Consider the following 12525-nt stretch of genomic DNA (forward strand, 5'->3'; position numbering starts at 1 on the left):
CATTTCTTTCCATGAATGATTTTGCTATGCTTCCAAACTTTGCTATTATGCATCAATCTATAGAAAGTTTTAAACCAAACAATGTATATGTTAGAAAACACAAACAACAGGTTCCTATCCTTGTAACCGACACTGATCCGCCACCTGATCATGTAGTACAACTTATATTGACAACTCAAAGATTAAAAAGATGTCATATCTAATTAATATTTAATAAAAAGTAAAATAAAATAAAAAATTGATACTTTTCATAAGAATTGACATTTATTAGGAATTGATTAAATTCAAAATATATATTTTGTTAAAATAAAAGGATTAGATTAAGCTAAAAAAAAAGTGTTGGACCTAACAAAAGAAGAAAAAAAAAACAAATAGGATTATGGCCCAAACCCTTTTTAATAACAAAATCCTAATTTGTAAACAGCCAAAGGAGAGCTGCGGCTGGCTTGAGGAAAACAGAACAAAATCAACCAGAAAAATCAAGGAGGAGCGGCGCACGAGAAGGAAAACAAGGAACAAAACTCGGAGGACCACCGAGAAGAAGATCAAAGGGGGCCCGACCAAGCACGGAAGCATAAAGGGTATGATCGGTGTTACGACTACTTAAGGTTTGAACTCTAAATCTTACCCTTTCTAACCCTTTTTATAACCTTAGGATCATATAACAACAAAACAACTTTCATTCTTTTCATTCATAACTCATTTTATATATTAAATTTGGATAATGATTATAAAGTAAAAATGAAAAAAAAAACCTTAATTCTTCTGTTTGTTTGATGATAAAATTCAATCCTTATTTGTTTTAATGTTTTTTTTTTTGTAAAAGACCTCTCACCCAAAAAAAAAAAACTCCCCCTCTTTTTTCAAAATTTCAAACTCAATTTATAGGATAAAATAAATTAAAGTGGTGAAACTTTCTGTTCATTACATAATTTCTAGAATTTGTATGGTTTTGTTACAAATTTTATGCAGCATCATATTTTGCAGAAATTTTGAGTGCACAAGTTATACAAATAATAACTTTATTAGTCTAATATAAAATGAAGCAACTAACTGGTTTCTAACAGGTTGGTAATAGGATGTTATCAAGGCAAATAAGATAAAGGAAAATTTGTAGTAGAATACAAAGAAGGCCAATAAGATAAAATGATGTACAATGGAAAGATTGAAACAAGTAAAGAAAATGAATATGTGTGAGATGTGTGTTCGCGTGTTGAAGAAAGACAAACGTGTGTTTTGTGTTGGCAAGAAAAGAAAGACAAACTTGCTTGTATTGTGTTGGTGTGTTGGCATACCAAATAAAATAAAATAAAATAAAATAAAATAAACTGTAAAATAAAATAAAGTGAAATAGGACAATAAAATTAGAGTTTTGTTGTTGTAATTCACAACCTTTTCTTCTTTTTTTGGTTTATATCATTTTATTTTTAGTATATACTCAAATTTGAATAAGAGTAAAAGAATGATGTGTTTAGATTTTTGATAATAATTGTAAAATATTTATTAAACATGTTATTATAAATTAATTTCAAATGAAAGAGGAAAATAAAATGATTGTCTTCGGATTTGTTACCGATGCGTAGATTGACATAAATAATATGATTGTCTTCAGATTGATAACCGATGTGCAGATCGACATAAATAAAATGATCTTTTTCAGATTGATTACCAATGTGTAGATTGACATAAATAAACATAAATAAAATGATCGTCTTCAGATTGGTTACCGATGTGTAGATCGACATAAATAAAATGTTTTTTTTTTATTATTTTTTATTTTTTATATGCATACAAAAAAAAAACATGTTTATGGTAATTGCAATGAAAACATATAACGAATAATGTGACACAAAAGTTGTTGAATATAAATAAAGTATACATATAAAATATGCATGGTTAATTCATTATGCATGACATAAGGGTGTTGAGTATTTGTAAAATATGAGTGAAGATGCATAGATCATGTTTGAGAAAAAATGTAAGATGCATGCAATGAAGATAAATTCTTGTTTTTTTTTTTCGTTCCCCGAACCTTATGGGACTTTATACACCTACAAGATTCAATGGATCAATGAAGATAACAATCGTTCTTTGCATGATGACTCTAGTATATCTTGTGTAATCACCTTTTTATTTTTATTTTTTTTAATTATATTTTTTTTCAAGCATAATATTTTTGACTGCATCTGAGTTTACTGGAAGTGGAAGCTCATCTTCATCCATTTCTGCGAGTATTAGATCTCCCCAAGAGAAAGCCTTTTGCACAACATATGGTCCCTCATAATTCGGAGTCCATTTTCCACGAGAATCATTTTTTATGGGCAATATTTCTTCAACACTAAGTCCCCTTCTTGATACTCCCGATGACAGACTTTTTTCTCGTATGCTCTTTTAAGTCTTTTTTGATATATTTGGCCATGGCACAAAGCTATAATTTTTTTTTCTTTAATGAGATTCAATTGGTCATAACGTAATTGAACTCACTCTCCCTCTTCTAGTTTTGTTTTCATCAGGACTCTGATCGAGGGAATTTCAACTTCAATGGGAAATACCGCTTGTAACACCCTAAATTTTATAATAAACTATTTTATTAGTTAAGTACGATTTTAAATAATTAATTTAATGTTAAAATTATTTTAGAATATATGATGATAAATTTTCTGATTAATTTTCATTATATAGTTGATTTCTATGATGTGCTAGTTTTATAAATATTAGATTACATGTTCAATATAAATAATAAATATTATATTTTACTCTTTGATCTATTTTTTTTTAAAAATAATAGTATTTTAGTGTAATATATATTTAAAAAAAAGATTTTATGCGATTTTACGTGTATATACATGTATCCAATTAATATAATATTTTTTTGTGCGTTTGACTGATGTTAAGTATGCACGTAGTTATATTTCAATTATTTATAACTACTTTCTATTTTTAGTTATTTTTTTTATAAATAATATCTTGAGATAGAATTGATATTATGTTTGATTTTGTTTATTTTTATATTCTTGTTATGACATTGTGATTTTATATATATTTATTATGATTTAATAATTAAATTAAAATATTGATGTTATGTTTATTTATTTTATAATTTTGACTATTTTATAATATGCTGGTATTATTATAATGTGAGTATTTTGAAAAATAAATATAATTGTAGAGATTATTTTGAATGTGAAAGTTTCAATTATTAGTAATATGTTTTTTTTATATTGATTATTTTAATTACTCTAATTTATAAAATATTAGTAATTTTGGAAAACTATGTTTGGAAGAATATTAAAAAGTTGATTAAATAACTATTAATTTTGTTTTAGCAAAATAAAAATAATAATAGTAAAACTAAAACATAAATAAAGGGACCAATGAGTTTGGCTCATGTGTGAACCCTAATTGTTAATAAAATAAAACAAACAAAAAAGAGAAGGGAGTTGGAAGGGCAGCCATAAAACCAAAAGAGAAAACACAACAATAATCTATCGTTTGACACCGGTGATCGATAGCTGACCAGAAAACTTTCTCCATTTTCGCCCAAATTTGAGTATGTTATTTTATTCATTTAACAAGTCCATTAAACATAATTTTCCAGAATTTTAACAACCCCAATTTCTCTCTAAAATACTCGACTTCTCCGTTTGTAGAATTCGTTATTTTGCACCATTCTCTTTCACCGTAAGTCTGATTTGAGTGAAACCAACGCCAAAACGACCGTGTGAAAAGTGGCTAGATTATCCACTGATTGGTTTTCTGATTTATGGTAATTTTACTTGACCGAATTTTGAATTTAGTTTTTAAAGTATGTTCTCATAATTTATTTCTAACGTTTACCCATAAACTGTCGAGTTAGATCAATTGAATGAAAAAGATTCAACGAACAAAGGCTGTTTGCTCGTGGAATCATAGTCGTGTATGAAAGCGTCGAAATAAGGTAAAGGGTGAGAGAGCGTCTGAATTCATGAGTATAATATATTGTGAGATGAACGGGAAAACCGTATTTCCCAATGATTCATCCGGGGCTCGCTACGTACGGTAGTAGCCCTTTGAATGATAAATTAATTAATCTGCAAATAAGAAAATTGTGAGATTAAAATGTGGAATATAAATATTTATAAGGTGTTGATTGATTTAATTTCGTTAAATGTGTGATATTTGATATTATTGTGATATTTAACATTATTGTGATATTTGATATTATTGTGATATTTGATATCATTGTGATATTTGATTTCAAATGAATTTGGTGCATATGTTTGATTAAATGAGTTTATGTGAATGCAGTGTATAATATAAGTTTATTTGATGATGATGTGTGATTTATGATATAAATTTGTGATAAGTTTCTGTGATAAGTTTATGTGATGATAATGATGATGTTTGATTGATGATAGTGATTTTATAAAATTGTGATGAGACATGATTAATGATAGTGATATTGTGATGAGAATATTGAAGTAACCCCATAGTTGGTGAAATAAATTTGATTCCAATTTGTGTTTGAGATGACGGTCTTAGTGGAGTATCATAGGCCAACGAGGGAAGAAAATAAATATTGAGAATTTGTGAAGTGAAGATTATTTTGTCATCATATAGGTAGGGCCTGACAAGCCTAGTGATTCCGGGGAAGTACAACTAAATGAGCTTGATCGTAGTGGTCTACTATTGAGCCTTAAGACATGATTGTTAGACCTTGGAGGTATTCGGGTGGGGAATTCCAAGGTGACTTGGAGGTAGCACCCCAAATGTCGGGAGCTACCATGCAACACACGTTTACCTCGACTGTCACATATATGTGTCTCAGGTTGAGTTGAGGGGATCTATGAGGACAGGGACAATTTGAATTGTCCGTCCACCGGGATGGTGATATAGTATCAAGCCTCCTAACCAAGTACTTCAGAGTTAGAATGGTACCACATTGTGAAGTAGAGTCTAAGCTCATGCATAGCATTGCATTTCCTTGTGATTGTTTCTTTGTGATTGATGTGTTTCAAAAGTAATAATAATTACTCTTAGATGATTTGGTGCATATTATAATGACATGATTATTTTACTTGAGTGAATTTGATGTTATAATATGATACTATTTACTTAAATATTTTGATATATCGCAATGTGATTATGATACGGTCTATTATGATTGTTGTGTGTTCTTCTTACTTATATTATACTGTTAACATGATTTCGAAACTCACCTCCTTCGTTATTTGTGTTTGACTGGCTTGGCCCTGCATTTGCAAAATCGCAGTTATTACAGGTTAATGAATCTTGAAGTTCAAGTTTGGGAGGAACCACGCTCTGATAGGTGATACCAGGAATAAGGATTTAAATTGTATTTTACTTATTTATTTGAAACGAATTTTTGTATGAAAATCTTAGAAGTATTAGTAAGTTTTTAAACTAAATCAAGTAATAATACTTAAATCAAGCTTATTGAGATTACACTATTTTAATGGAGAAAATAAGTTTATAGTGTTCCTTTTGATTTTTGAGAAACGTGATATCCTAAGTTAAAAAAATAGTTTTTATTTTCTTGGTAACATATTTTTATTTATCCGCTGCAAATTTTATAGGAATATGATATAATTTATTATATATATTATTTTGGGGTTTAGGGTGTCACACCGCTTCCATTCCATATACCAACGAGAAAGGAGTTGCCCTTGTTGAGGTGCCAACAAATGTTCTATAGCCATGTAATGCAAAGGGAAGCATTTCATGCCAATCCTTATATGTCTCCACCATCTTCTGTATGATCTTCTTGATATTCTTATTTGCTGCTTCTACAACCCCATTTATTTTCGGACGATATGGAGAAGAATTATGGTGCTGAATTTTGAAACTATCTTACAACTATTTCATCATTTTGTTATTTATATTAGTCGCGTTATCAGTTATTATCTTATTTGGCAAACCATATCGACAAATCAATTCTCTTTTGATGAATCTGAACTTATTTTGTGAAATAATCAATGGCTACTAGGATAAATCGGTGCCCATTTAAAGCCTTAGGCTCAATGAGTCAAATAACATCCATTCCCCACATTGAAAATGGCCATGGTGATGTTAAAACATTCAAAAGGTGGGTGGTACATGTACTTTATCAGCATATATTTGACATTTATGACATTTCTTTACGTAACTAGCAATCGGATTCCATGATCAACTAATAGTAGCTAGCCCTTAAGATTTTTCTTGCCACTGCGTGCCCATTTGCATGAGTTCCGAAAGAACCTTCGTGAACCTCTTGGATGATTTTCTCTGCTTCCACTTTATCCACACATTTAAGGAGAACCATATCATGATTTCTCTTATAAAACACATCACCATTTAAGAAGTTCATTGACAACCTCCTTAAAACCCTTTTGTCATTCTCTGAAGGGATATGGTGGAAAGTAATCTTCTCAAAGTGTTTTTTCTGTCAATTCATTGATATGGGTGTGATACATAATCAATTTGAAATCTTGTGTTTCCCACACTCATTTCGTCTAATGGATGACCAACAATGAGTCTCTATATACCTCAAGAAATTTTACCTTGATTCAATAGCTGCTTTAATGCCCATAACACATGCCTCATATTTCGCAATATTGTTTGTGCAATCAAAACACAACCTAGTCGTAAATGGAATGAACTGTTTCTCTAGGGAAACCAAAATGGCTCCAACTCCATGCCCTAATGCATTAGAAGCACCATCAAACACCAACGTCCATTTTTCTTTATCAAATGATTCAGTCTCTTCAAATAAAGTTAGTATGCCTTCATCAGAGAATTCACATTGCATTGATTGATAATCTTCTATAGGTTGTTGGGCCAAATTGTAAGACCTGTAATTTTAAAGTGTGCTTTATGTATTTTTGTGTATTTTGGATTTTGGCTCGGAGTTTTTTTAGCCAAAGTTAATAATATTTTGGAGATATTTGTTTAAACTAAGTAATATATATATATAATTCGAATACATTTTGCTACTGACTTGCTGTGTAGTCGAATACAGACTGTTGTATTCGAATACAGACATGCTGTTTTTGCCACTGACTTACTGTGTAGTCGAATACAGACTGCTGTATTCGAATACATTTTGCTACTGACTTGCTGTGTAGTCGAATACAGACTGTTGTATTCGAATACAGACATGCTGTTTTTGCCACTGACTTACTGTGTAGTCGAATACAGACTGCTGTATTCGAATACATTTTGCTACTGACTTGCTGTGTAGTCGAATACAGACTGTTGTATTCGAATACAGACATGCTGTTTTTGCCACTGACTTACTGTGTAGTCGAATACAGACTGCTGTATTCGAATACATTTTGCTACTGACTTGCTGTGTAGTCGAATACAGACTGTTGTATTCGAATACAGACATGCTGTTTTTGCCACTGACTTACTGTGTAGTCGAATACAGACTGCTGTATTCGAATACATTTTGCTACTGACTTGCTGTGTAGTCGAATACAGACTGTTGTATTCGAATACAGACATGCTGTTTTTGCCACTGACTTACTGTGTAGTCGAATACAGACTGCTGTATTCGAATACATTTTGCTACTGACTTGCTGTGTAGTCGAATACAGACTGTTGTATTCGAATACAGACATGCTGTTTTTGCCACTGACTTACTGTGTAGTCGAATACAGACTGCTGTATTCGAATACATTTTGCTACTGACTTGCTGTGTAGTCGAATACAGACTGTTGTATTCGAATACAGACATGCTGTTTTTGCCACTGACTTACTGTGTAGTCGAATACAGACTGCTGTATTCGAATACATTTTGCTACTGACTTGCTGTGTAGTCGAATACAGACTGTTGTATTCGAATACAGACATGCTGTTTTTGCCACTGACTTACTGTGTAGTCGAATACAGACTGCTGTATTCGAATACATTTTGCTACTGACTTGCTGTGTAGTCGAATACAGACTGTTGTATTCGAATACAGACATGCTGTTTTTGCCACTGACTTACTGTGTAGTCGAATACAGACTGCTGTATTCGAATACATTTTGCTACTGACTTGCTGTGTAGTCGAATACAGACTGTTGTATTCGAATACAGACATGCTGTTTTTGCCACTGACTTACTGTGTAGTCGAATACAGACTGCTGTATTCGAATACATTTTGCTACTGACTTGCTGTGTAGTCGAATACAGACTGTTGTATTCGAATACAGACATGCTGTTTTTGCCACTGACTTACTGTGTAGTCGAATACAGACTGCTGTATTCGAATACATTTTGCTACTGACTTGCTGTGTAGTCGAATACAGACTGTTGTATTCGAATACAGACATGCTGTTTTTGCCACTGACTTACTGTGTAGTCGAATACAGACTGCTGTATTCGAATACATTTTGCTACTGACTTGCTGTGTAGTCGAATACAGACTGTTGTATTCGAATACAGACATGCTGTTTTTGCCACTGACTTACTGTGTAGTCGAATACAGACTGCTGTATTCGAATACATTTTGCTACTGACTTGCTGTGTAGTCGAATACAGACTGTTGTATTCGAATACAGACATGCTGTTTTTGCCACTGACTTACTGTGTAGTCGAATACAGACTGCTGTATTCGAATACATTTTGCTACTGACTTGCTGTGTAGTCGAATACAGACTGTTGTATTCGAATACAGACATGCTGTTTTTGCCACTGACTTACTGTGTAGTCGAATACAGACTGCTGTATTCGAATACATTTTGCTACTGACTTGCTGTGTAGTCGAATACAGACTGTTGTATTCGAATACAGACATGCTGTTTTTGCCACTGACTTACTGTGTAGTCGAATACAGACTGCTGTATTCGAATACATTTTGCTACTGACTTGCTGTGTAGTCGAATACAGACTGTTGTATTCGAATACAGACATGCTGTTTTTGCCACTGACTTACTGTGTAGTCGAATACAGACTGCTGTATTCGAATACATTTTGCTACTGACTTGCTGTGTAGTCGAATACAGACTGTTGTATTCGAATACAGACATGCTGTTTTTGCCACTGACTTACTGTGTAGTCGAATACAGACTGCTGTATTCGAATACATTTTGCTACTGACTTGCTGTGTAGTCGAATACAGACTGTTGTATTCGAATACAGACATGCTGTTTTTGCCACTGACTTACTGTGTAGTCGAATACAGACTGCTGTATTCGAATACATTTTGCTACTGACTTGCTGTGTAGTCGAATACAGACTGTTGTATTCGAATACAGACATGCTGTTTTTGCCACTGACTTACTGTGTAGTCGAATACAGACTGCTGTATTCGAATACATTTTGCTACTGACTTGCTGTGTAGTCGAATACAGACTGTTGTATTCGAATACAGACATGCTGTTTTTGCCACTGACTTACTGTGTAGTCGAATACAGACTGCTGTATTCGAATACATTTTGCTACTGACTTGCTGTGTAGTCGAATACAGACTGTTGTATTCGAATACAGACATGCTGTTTTTGCCACTGACTTACTGTGTAGTCGAATACAGACTGCTGTATTCGAATACATTTTGCTACTGACTTGCTGTGTAGTCGAATACAGACTGTTGTATTCGAATACAGACATGCTGTTTTTGCCACTGACTTACTGTGTAGTCGAATACAGACTGCTGTATTCGAATACATTTTGCTACTGACTTGCTGTGTAGTCGAATACAGACTGTTGTATTCGAATACAGACATGCTGTTTTTGCCACTGACTTACTGTGTAGTCGAATACAGACTGCTGTATTCGAATACATTTTGCTACTGACTTGCTGTGTAGTCGAATACAGACTGTTGTATTCGAATACAGACATGCTGTTTTTGCCACTGACTTACTGTGTAGTCGAATACAGACTGCTGTATTCGAATACATTTTGCTACTGACTTGCTGTGTAGTCGAATACAGACTGTTGTATTCGAATACAGACATGCTGTTTTTGCCACTGACTTACTGTGTAGTCGAATACAGACTGCTGTATTCGAATACATTTTGCTACTGACTTGCTGTGTAGTCGAATACAGACTGTTGTATTCGAATACAGACATGCTGTTTTTGCCACTGACTTACTGTGTAGTCGAATACAGACTGCTGTATTCGAATACATTTTGCTACTGACTTGCTGTGTAGTCGAATACAGACTGTTGTATTCGAATACAGACATGCTGTTTTTGCCACTGACTTACTGTGTAGTCGAATACAGACTGCTGTATTCGAATACATTTTGCTACTGACTTGCTGTGTAGTCGAATACAGACTGTTGTATTCGAATACAGACATGCTGTTTTTGCCACTGACTTACTGTGTAGTCGAATACAGACTGCTGTATTCGAATACATTTTGCTACTGACTTGCTGTGTAGTCGAATACAGACTGTTGTATTCGAATACAGACATGCTGTTTTTGCCACTGACTTACTGTGTAGTCGAATACAGACTGCTGTATTCGAATACATTTTGCTACTGACTTGCTGTGTAGTCGAATACAGACTGTTGTATTCGAATACAGACATGCTGTTTTTGCCACTGACTTACTGTGTAGTCGAATACAGACTGCTGTATTCGAATACATTTTGCTACTGACTTGCTGTGTAGTCGAATACAGACTGTTGTATTCGAATACAGACATGCTGTTTTTGCCACTGACTTACTGTGTAGTCGAATACAGACTGCTGTATTCGAATACATTTTGCTACTGACTTGCTGTGTAGTCGAATACAGACTGTTGTATTCGAATACAGACATGCTGTTTTTGCCACTGACTTACTGTGTAGTCGAATACAGACTGCTGTATTCGAATACATTTTGCTACTGACTTGCTGTGTAGTCGAATACAGACTGTTGTATTCGAATACAGACATGCTGTTTTTGCCACTGACTTACTGTGTAGTCGAATACAGACTGCTGTATTCGAATACATTTTGCTACTGACTTGCTGTGTAGTCGAATACAGACTGTTGTATTCGAATACAGACATGCTGTTTTTGCCACTGACTTACTGTGTAGTCGAATACAGACTGCTGTATTCGAATACATTTTGCTACTGACTTGCTGTGTAGTCGAATACAGACTGTTGTATTCGAATACAGACATGCTGTTTTTGCCACTGACTTACTGTGTAGTCGAATACAGACTGCTGTATTCGAATACATTTTGCTACTGACTTGCTGTGTAGTCGAATACAGACTGTTGTATTCGAATACAGACATGCTGTTTTTGCCACTGACTTACTGTGTAGTCGAATACAGACTGCTGTATTCGAATACATTTTGCTACTGACTTGCTGTGTAGTCGAATACAGACTGTTGTATTCGAATACAGACATGCTGTTTTTGCCACTGACTTACTGTGTAGTCGAATACAGACTGCTGTATTCGAATACATTTTGCTACTGACTTGCTGTGTAGTCGAATACAGACTGTTGTATTCGAATACAGACATGCTGTTTTTGCCACTGACTTACTGTGTAGTCGAATACAGACTGCTGTATTCGAATACATTTTGCTACTGACTTGCTGTGTAGTCGAATACAGACTGTTGTATTCGAATACAGACATGCTGTTTTTGCCACTGACTTACTGTGTAGTCGAATACAGACTGCTGTATTCGAATACATTTTGCTACTGACTTGCTGTGTAGTCGAATACAGACTGTTGTATTCGAATACAGACATGCTGTTTTTGCCACTGACTTACTGTGTAGTCGAATACAGACTGCTGTATTCGAATACATTTTGCTACTGACTTGCTGTGTAGTCGAATACAGACTGTTGTATTCGAATACAGACATGCTGTTTTTGCCACTGACTTACTGTGTAGTCGAATACAGACTGCTGTATTCGAATACATTTTGCTACTGACTTGCTGTGTAGTCGAATACAGACTGTTGTATTCGAATACAGACATGCTGTTTTTGCCACTGACTTACTGTGTAGTCGAATACAGACTGCTGTATTCGAATACATTTTGCTACTGACTTGCTGTGTAGTCGAATACAGACTGTTGTATTCGAATACAGACATGCTGTTTTTGCCACTGACTTACTGTGTAGTCGAATACAGACTGCTGTATTCGAATACATTTTGCTACTGACTTGCTGTGTAGTCGAATACAGACTGTTGTATTCGAATACAGACATGCTGTTTTTGCCACTGACTTACTGTGTAGTCGAATACAGACTGCTGTATTCGAATACATTTTGCTACTGACTTGCTGTGTAGTCGAATACAGACTGTTGTATTCGAATACAGACATGCTGTTTTTGCCACTGACTTACTGTGTAGTCGAATACAGACTGCTGTATTCGAATACATTTTGCTACTGACTTGCTGTGTAGTCGAATACAGACTGTTGTATTCGAATACAGACATGCTGTTTTTGCCACTGACTTACTGTGTAGTCGAATACAGACTGCTGTATTCGAATACATTTTGCTACTGACTTGCTGTGTAGTCGAATACAGACTGTTGTATTCGAATACAGACATGCTGTTTTTGCCACTGACTTACTGTGTAGTCGAATACAGACTGCTGTATTCG

General features: G+C 34.1%; 1 long non-coding RNA gene across 1 annotated transcript; it reads left to right on the forward strand.

Annotated features, from left to right (window-relative positions):
- The first annotated feature begins 356 nt into the window (after positions 1 to 356).
- On the forward strand, positions 357 to 5478 carry LOC113784919 (uncharacterized). The gene is made up of 2 exons (XR_012163960.1): positions 357 to 608; positions 5252 to 5478. It is a non-coding gene; the product is annotated as an uncharacterized lncRNA (long non-coding RNA).
- The last annotated feature ends 7047 nt before the right edge of the window (positions 5479 to 12525 follow it).

Source organism: Cicer arietinum, chromosome 7 (assembly GCF_000331145.2).
Source record: "Cicer arietinum cultivar CDC Frontier isolate Library 1 chromosome 7, Cicar.CDCFrontier_v2.0, whole genome shotgun sequence".
In the NCBI taxonomy this organism is placed as follows: domain Eukaryota; kingdom Viridiplantae; phylum Streptophyta; class Magnoliopsida; order Fabales; family Fabaceae; genus Cicer; species Cicer arietinum.